The sequence below is a fragment of the Giraffa tippelskirchi genome, chromosome 1 (genome assembly GCF_054371585.1).
Source record: "Giraffa tippelskirchi isolate mGirTip1 chromosome 1, T2T-mGirTip1v1.2.pri, whole genome shotgun sequence".
Classification (NCBI taxonomy): Eukaryota; Metazoa; Chordata; class Mammalia; order Artiodactyla; family Giraffidae; genus Giraffa; species Giraffa tippelskirchi.
Window position 1 is genome coordinate 21,434,125 of NC_137275.1, and position 9,507 is coordinate 21,443,631.

Consider the following 9,507-nt stretch of genomic DNA (forward strand, 5'->3'; position numbering starts at 1 on the left):
CCCGCCAGGCTCCTCTGTCCTTGGGATTTCCCAGGCAAGAATACTGGAGTGGGGAGACATTCCCTTCTCCATGGGATCTTCCCCATCCAGGGATTGAACCCAGGTCTCCTGCATTGCAGGCAGATTCTTTACCATCTGAGCCACCAGGGGGCCTCGGAGAAGGCAATGGCAACCCACTCCAGTACTCTTGCCTGGAGAATCCCATGGATGGAGGAGCCTGATGGGCTCCAGTCTACAGGGTGGTGGAGAGTCAGACACGGCTGAGCGACTTAACTTTCACTTTTCACTTACATGCCTTGGAGAAGGAAATGGCAACCCACTCCAGTGTTCTTGCCTGGAGAATCCCAGGGACGGAGGAGCCTGGTAGGCTGCCGTCTATGGGGTTGCACAGAGTCACACATGACTGACGCGACTTAGCAGCAGCAGCAGCACCAGGGGGCCTGGGTTCAGTCCTTGGTCAGGCAACTAGATCCCACATGTTGCAACTAAGGGAGCCAAACAAATAAATAAATAGTATTTTTTTTCTTTAAGATGTGTGTGAAAGTCAATGGAAAGTCCTCCTTACATGTGAAAAATCGTTTTCATTTTGTAAAAAATGACAAAATAATGGTTTGTCTCAAAACCAAGTTTCTTAACTGCAGTTCATTTCCTTTTCTATAATGTCATATACATTGTCTTCCATTTCATGAATTCTTTCCTGCCCCAGCTACTGTAAGATGACAGTATCAGATGATGGTGGAAAGGAAAGCATGCAGGTTCTTCAATCTTCAAGTCATATGAAGCAAGGCAATATTAAGTGTCTGTTAATAAAAGCTTGAAAATGTGTCACTGGGCTGTGAATGTTTTCTGAAGTTTATCATTTTTTCAATTTAATGTGAGATATTTTATAGGGGAGGGTTGAGTAGGAGAAGCTGATCTAACTGCATTTTCTATAGGTTGTAATCATGTTTGTCACTCACCTGCTTGAACTGCTATAACCCTCCAAGAACTTGATTATAGAAGCTTCCTGTTAAGTGGGGAAAAGTCTTCTCTGCCTCTTAGCAAATCATGGTAAACATGTCAACACATTATAGGATGTGGTAAACTTGAATATGTGAACATCTGATGAGGAGATCTTTTTGATTGGAACTTTTATGTTGGTTCAATAGGCAGGGCTAGTTATCTGCTTTGTTTACTTTCATGTATCTGAGACAGTCATACACACATGCCGGAATCTGAGGTCAGCTTCCTGTGAAACGAATGGAAACACATTTAATGCATGGGCTTTCGAGTCTCCTTCACCCCTCCTAGTATTTTTAAGTGGGAGGTCCTGCCTCTAGGCAGAATGGTGCCTAGATATTCTAAAATAAAGACATGAAATCCAGTACGAAATGTGGTTAGATTTTTTTTTCCGGGTGTTTGTAGCACATTTGTACAAGTTGTGAAAAGACTTGTTTTGCTGAATTTTCATTAGCACATTCTTAGTGAGATAGTAACATTCAATATCCACTGACAAATATACTGGGCATCTCTAGTAAGAGTTTTTCTAATTATTGGATTTGTAGGGATCAAGGTGTTGGCAGAAATTCTAAATGCTGATAATTTACAGAATCCAACTATTACTGTGATGACCCTAATATTTCAACTAATACAAAAACCACAGCTACACTTTTTTTTAGGATTTCTTGTATTCCGGGAATTGTTCACAGTGCTTTCCATATGTTTGTTACCTTATTAGTCACAACAACCCTATGAGACAGTTACTATTATCCCCATTTAAAAGATGAGGAAACTGAGGCACTGAGGGGTTAACTACTTCGCTCTAGGTTTCATACCTGGTGAGTGGCAAAACTGTAATGTGAATGGAATCAGTCAAGCTCTATAACCAGTATTCTTAATCACCCTGTTAATTATATCCCACTTTCTTTATTCTTAATTTCATTTTAAGACATTTTTAGAGCAGTTTTATGTTCACAGCAAAATTGAAAGTATAGAGATTTTTTGTACACTTCTGCCCCGACATGTGTATAACCTCCTTTATTAATATCCCTCACCAGACAGTACATCTGTTACCAATTGATGAAGCTATATTGACACATAATAATCACCCAAAGTCCATAGCTTACATTAGGGTTCATTCTTGCTGTTGTACATTATATGGGTTTGGACAAATATATAACATGTATCCATCATAATCATATTATTCAGACTGTTTTCATGGTGCTAAAGATTGTATTCATGCCTTCACCATCAACCCCTAGCCACTGATTATTTTGACTGTCTTCATAGTTTTGCCTTTTCCAGAATGTCATATAATTGGAATTATACAGTATGTAGCCTTTTCAGATGGGTTTCTTTCACTTAGTAATATGCATTGAATGTTCATACATGTCGTTTTAGGGCTTGATAACTCATTTCCTTTTTAGCACTGAATAACAGTCCATTGTCTGAATGTACTACACTCTATTTACTCATTCATCTATTGAAAGACAACTTCATCGCTTCCAAGTTTTAGCAGTTATGAATAGAGCTTCTATAAACATCCATGTGCAGGTTTTAGTGTGAACATAGTTTCAAGTCCTTTGGGTAAATATCAAGAAGTATTATTAATTTTGTGAGAAATCACAACACTGTCTTCTTAAATGGCTGTACCATTTTGCTTTCCCATCAGTGATGAATTCTTGTCGCTCCACATTGTCATCAGTATTTGGTTTTATCAGTTTTCCAGATTTTGGCCAGTCTAGTAAGTGTGTAGGAGTATCTCATTTTAATTTATATTCCCCTGATAATATACATATGGAACATCTTTTTATATGTTTATTTGCCTTCTTTATATGTTATTTGGTGAAGTGTCTGTTAAGATCTTTGGCCCATTTTTAAAAATTGGGTTGTTTTCTTATCACTGAATTTTAAGGGTTCTTTCTAAATTTTTGGATAACAGTCTTGTTCTGTAGTTTATCTTCTCATTCCCTTGACATTGCCTTTTGCAGACAGAAGTTTTTTATTTTAATGAAGTCCAACTTATTAGTTCTTTCTTTCATGGATTGTGCCTTTGGTATTGAATTTACAAAGTTATTACCCTACCTAGGGTTGTCTAGATTTTCTCCTATATTATCTTCTAGGATTTTTATAGTTTTGTACTTTACATTTAGGCCTGTGATCTACTTTGAGTTAATTTTGTGAATGGTGTAAGTTGTGTCTAGATTCACTTTTTTTCATGTGTCTGGCCAATTGTTTCAGACTATCTTTGCTCCATTACATTGCCTTTTCTCTTTTGTCAAAAATCAGTTGACTCTATTAATATTGATCTATTTTGGGGCTCGCTATTCTGTTCCATTGATCTATTTCTACCACAAATACCACCATCTTAACTGCTGTAGCTTTATACTAAGTCTTTTTTCCCTCAATGCTTTATGAAAGGAGGAAATTTGAACTTGATGAAGGTTAGAATATGAAACTAATACTACACTCCTCCTTTTTTCCTGCAATATTTCTAAGTCTTCTTCTTGAAGGGACTTTTGAACACTGTGGATATCTGATGAGAAAACTATCCTGAGGTTTTCCAACATAAAACTCACTGTTTTGAGGCTACTCAAAGTAGTTTTTTCACCAATATCTTCCCATCAGTGGGGAACTTAGGTTCTGAATCTCAGTCAATGGCTGGGCCAATGATGCTCCCAGAGTTACAAAAGACCTTTCCACAAAGTTTTAACTGGATTAAATATAGAGTTAAACTCCATCCAATTTTCACCACCTCAAATGAACATCTTGGTGATAACCTCATCTTCACCTGATGCTGAGAACAGATGCTATCTAGAATTTATATGTACTCAAAGAGCCTCCTGAATTTTTCCTGTCTTAACACTTAAAATACTATTTTCTTGTTTATCTCTTTATCTAGATTTTAAACTCTCTGAGGTTAGAAGTAGTCTATTTTTGTTATTGTATATCTAATACCTAGTTATACTTGTTGTCTAAAATGAAGGCCTGTATCAGGTAAGATTCCTTCAGTTGCTAATGATTGAAAATCCAACTCAGGCTTAAGGAAAACTAAAACACAAACCACCCCCCCCATTCCTATCACATTGCTAGTTTATAAATAGCAATAAATACGTATGTAATATAATTTTAAGTTGATTTTGAAAATTCAAATTCAGTGTAATAACCATGCACTTTAATTCCCTCATGCAACATTTACTGCATTTATCTATTTATCATGCCACACACCTTATGAGAATCTTAGTTCTATGACCAGTAATTGAATATGGGCCCTGAGTAGTGAAAGCACAGAATCCTAACCACTGGATCACCCAGGAATTCCCTGTTTATAGTTTTTGGCATCATATGTTACATCTTTACATTTTGTATATTCTTTAACTACTTATGATGATTTTACTACTTTTGGGTTTTGATGTTCTTGCTTCATAAATAAGTGGTTCATCTACTACCTTTACTGTTTATAAATAAAGGTTTTTCCTTTTGTATATTTCAAATTTTTGTTGTGGTCTTTTCTTTTCCACTTAGAGAAGTCCCTTTAATATTTCTTGTGAAGCTGGCTTAGTAGTGCTGAATTCTTTTTAGCTTCTGCTTACCTATAAAACTGTCTCTCCTTCAGACTTGAATGATAGCCTTACCAGGTGAAGTAATTTTGGTTGTAGGTTTTTCCTTTTTTTAAAAAAAAAACAAAAATTATTTATTTATTTTTGGCTGTGCTAGGTCTTTGCTGCTGCCCATGGGCTTTCTCTACTTGTGGTGAGCAGGGGCTACTCTAGTTGTGGTGTGCAGTCTTCTCATTTCTGTGGCTTCTCGTGCTGTGGAGCATAGACTCTAGAGTGTGCAGGCTCAGTAGTTGCAGCTCACGGGCTCTGGAGCCTGGGCTCAGTAGTTGTGGCACACTAGCTTAGTTGCCCTGTAGCATGCAGAATCTTCCCTGACCAGAGGTTGAAACTGTGTACCCTGCACTGGACCACCAAGGAAGTCCTAGGTTTTTTCCTTTTATCATTTTAAATATATCATGCCATTCCCTTCTGGTCTGCAAACTTTCTGCTGAAAAGTCTTCTGATCATATTACTATAACTCCCTTGTATATAACTAGTTGCTTTTCTCTTTTTGAGATTCTCTTTTTATCTTTGGGCTTCCTCGGTGCCTCGGCAGTAAAGAATCTGCCTACACCTTTTCATGAAGATGGCGCCGAAGGCGAAAAAGGAAGCCCCTGCCCCTCCTAAAGCTGAAGCCAAAGCAAAGGCTTTGAAGGCCAAGAAAGCAGTGTTGAAAGGTGTCCACAGCCACAAGAAAAAGAAGATCCGGACATCACCCACCTTCAGGCGGCCCAAAACACTGCGGCTCAGGAGGCAGCCCAAATATCCTCGGAAGAGCGCCCCTAGGAGAAACAAACTTGACCACTATGCCATCATCAAATTCCCCCTCACCACCGAGTCAGCCATGAAGAAAATAGAAGACAACAACACACTGGTATTCATTGTGGATGTCAAGGCTAACAAGCACCAAATTAAACAGGCTGTGAAGAAGCTCTATGACATTGACGTGGCTAAGGTCAATACTCTGATCAGGCCTGATGGAGAGAAGAAGGCATATGTTCGACTGGCTCCTGACTATGATGCTTTGGATGTTGCCAACAAAATTGGGATCATCTAAACTGAGTCCAGCTGGCTAATTCCAAATATAAAAGTTTTCACTATGTAAAAAAAAAAAAAAAAAAAGAATCTGCCTACAATGCAGGAGATGTGGGCAATGCAAGAGATATGGGTATGATTCCTGGGTCTGGAAGATCCCCTGGAAAAGGGAACAACTACCCACTCCAATATTCTGGACTGGAGAATTCCATGGACAAAGGAACATGGTAGGCTACAGTCCATGGGGTCACAAGGAGTGGAATGCGACTGAGCGACTTTCACTTTCACTTTCATGGGAACCTAGTCATCTTCCGTAGGTAACTCTCACAGTATTTGGGGCCCTCTCCCTAAGACTCCCTCTGGAGTTTTAGCTGCCTTCACTGAGCCTCCAGCAATTTATCAATTCAGCTCAGGGTTTCCTACTCCAGCACTTGTTCCCAGGGTGGTTTAAGAGATGGTATCTTTCTTCAAGAGATTTTATATTGACTTCTTGGATTTAAGGACATTTTTCTATGGTTTTAATTCATTTGGGGGTTAAGATAATTTGAAGCTAAACTACAAAAAGACCTATTTTTCTTCAGCCATCAGTGACATTGCTCTAGTATTCTGAAAACAATCCTCAATCCTTGTTCCATCACCTGCTCCAAATCTTCTGGCTATCCATTGTACAGAGCTGAAAATTTCAAATTACAGTGGTGGTATTCACAGTTCTCTTAACTACATCCCCTATTTACCTTCCAATCTTACCTTCCACTGTTCTTCAAAGGTACTTCCATTTTGTGAAATAATTTGTTTTGTGCTGAAGGCATGTACCCTTCCACTTTCTCATTTCTGAGCTAGCATTCTGCCTGAAAAGCTTTCTCTGTTATCCAAAGTCTCATCCTGTTCACCCACTAGGACTTCTCCAAATTCCATCTTATTTATGAAGCCTCTTTTTACAACAAAGCTCATGTCATTGTCTACCTCCTATAGGTTTTGTCCACACCTTTTATTTAGCAAATACAACGCACTGTGCTGTGCTTAGTCGTTTAGTGGCTCAGTCATGTCTGACTCTTTGTGACCCCATGGACTGTAGCCCACTAGGCTCCTCCGTCCATGACAGTCCAGGCAAGAATACTGGAGTGGGTTACCATATCTTCCTCCAGGAGATCTTCCCAACCCAGGGATCAAACCCAGGTCTCCTTCATTGCGGGCGGAGTCTCCCGCATTGCAGGCGGTTTCTTTACTATCTGAGTCACCAGGGAAGCCCTGATTGTATTATTAGGACAATAGTGATTAATTTTTCCAGCTAAGTGCTGGTTTCGTGATAGCAATGCTTTGACTCTCTAACTTTGTTGTTTCTGCAGCATCTGAATTGTTATGTATATATGATATGCATATAATAGGTGCTCAAACTATTTTAACTCTTGGAGGTTTTTATAAAATCTTGTAGAGACGTTCATTTTGGGTATACGTTATAGCCTGAGTCAACCTTTCTAAGACTTAAGTCATGTGGGGATTGCTTCTGAAAGGACCCGTATGGACCCTGAAAGGATCTTCCCAGGTGGTGCAGTGGTAAAGATCCACCTGCCAATGCAGAAGATGCAAGAGACATGAGTTTGATCCCTGGGTCATGAAGATCTCCTGGAAGAGGAAATGGCAACCCACTCCACATTCTTTCCCGGAAAATCCCATGGACAGGGATGCCTGGCTGGCTACAGTCCATGTGGTCACAAAGAGTCAGACACAACTTAACAACTGGGCATGCACGTGCAGATCCTGAGAGGAGAATTAAATTACTTTATTTTACTAATTCTTAACTAGTTAAAACAGAAATGTTGGGAATAAATTCTCTATGTTCATTGTTCTTATGTTAATAAAAGCAAATTTGTCAATCGGATAGGAAAAAAGTTACAAAGTCAGTAACATTAATTTAATATAGCAGATGACGTTGTTTTTCTAAGATGGACTCTTTGCTACAGATTTCTATGGAGCAGGGTTTTATGGAGTTGAGAGCGCTTACACTACAGTGTATTTGAGATGTCCCAATTTTCTATCACTTTTTTTTACTCAAACTTAAAAACACTTTTTTAGAGCATCCTGTAACATAATATGACTTTCACTTGTCAAAAATATTAATATTTTTGATTTTTTAACTTGTTAACTTTGTACTTGTCATTCAAACAGGATTTGAATTTTTCAATATGAAAGATGACTTTATGCTTTGGGCATCTCTATAAAAAAGTGGTCATCAGGATGATCCAGAATATATTTACTATATATATGTGTATATATAGCATATATATATGTGTGTGTATAGTATATATAATATACATGTATCCTTCAACCTGTGAATTCCCCCAAATCATGTCATCAGACATTGAGAAGGTGAAGTCTAGAGATTCAACTTGAGAAACACTTGCCTCTTCCTTTTGTATCAAAATGTCACACATTCTCAATCCCTTATAAAAAGCTATACCTGATTGCATTCCTACAAATTACAATTTTAGATTTAAAATCTTAGTTATTCCTAAATTCTTACTTCAGTCTCCGGTGGAAGTTAATTTAACAGTATACTCTGGGCTTCTTTTTTCTGTTTGAGCATATGGTTTAAGACTCTTATCATTCACCTTGGGACATCTCTGTATTTGAACTGATGTTCAGCTGTCTTTCAAATTTGTTGCACAACTGAAAGAGAACTTGCTGCACTTGAGACCTTTTTCAAGCTATCAGAACATGATCTTCTTCCCAAATTTCCAAAATTTCAGAAATTCTTCTAGTTTTAGAAATTAGAAGAATAAATACCATGAACTTCTCTTTCTTTTGTGTTGGTGGAGCAGGTGTTTTGGTTCTTTGTTTCACATCCTCTCTTTTCACGTCTAATTTTAGCTGTTGCTATCATGTTTAGTTTCCTGTAAACTCAGGCTCTCGTCACCTTGCTAGCATCTACTAGCTTGTATCTTTCTAGTTTCTTCTTCAAGGCTTTCTCCAATGCTGGGTGAACTTACTTGTGCTTTTTTGGAAGTGTAGGGATATTGACACTCCCAGGGTGGCCCTCTATCAACAGAGCCCACAGATAAATGCTCCAGTATCCTGTTTCTCAGGTGGACCCTTCTGTGAGTGTTCTAGGGAAGATGAGCTCCTACTACCTAGACAGCAAATCTGATTCTTAAATGTTATATTGGCTTTTCTCCTCCCTTTATTTATTTCTTATTCTCCCTCATGTCTATTTCCAGAGATCATCTTCCATACAAATGGCTTAGAATTAAGTCCTTATCTGATGTTCTGCTTTGGGGGAACCCAAATTCAGGCAGTCAATCCTAAAGGAAATCAATATTCAGGAAGGACTGATGCTGAAGCTGAAACTCCAATACTTTGGCCACCTGATGTGAAGAGTCGACTTGTTGGAAAAGACCCTGATGCTGGGAAAGATTGAGGGCAGGAGAAGAAGGGGACAGCAGAGGATAAGATAGTTGGATGGCATCACCGACTCAATGGACATGAGTTTGAGCAAACTCTGAGAGATAGTGAAGGACAGGGAAGCCTGGCATGCTGCAGTCCATGGGATTGCAAAAAGTCAGACACGACTTAGTAACTGAACAACAAAATTAAGAAAGTTAGATGATTCCTTTATGAGTTTAAGGATGGAGTACAACCATATGCATTTAACAAATATTTACTGATGCCTACAGTGTTCCAGGCACCACTTAATCTGCTGGAAATGCAGAATGAAAAAATTAGACTAAGAATCCTTCTTCTTTGGAAGACTCCTTTGTAGTGCAAATTAGGTAAGTCTCAAAGTTTCTCTGTAGTGAATGAATCTGGATTAGGTTTGTAAAGAGGTAGATTAGGTAGGACTTGAGAGAAGACTGGACAGAAAGATCCAAAACTTGGGATAGAGGAGCCTAAGCCTGTT

General features: G+C 38.6%; 1 pseudogene across 1 annotated transcript; it reads left to right on the forward strand.

Annotated features, from left to right (window-relative positions):
• Window positions 1–1,781: 1,781 nt before the first annotated feature.
• Window positions 1,782–5,696, forward strand: LOC145543185 (large ribosomal subunit protein uL23 pseudogene; annotated as a pseudogene). The gene has a single exon (XR_014080529.1). The product of XR_014080529.1 is annotated as a large ribosomal subunit protein uL23 pseudogene (transcript).
• The last annotated feature ends 3,811 nt before the right edge of the window (window positions 5,697–9,507 follow it).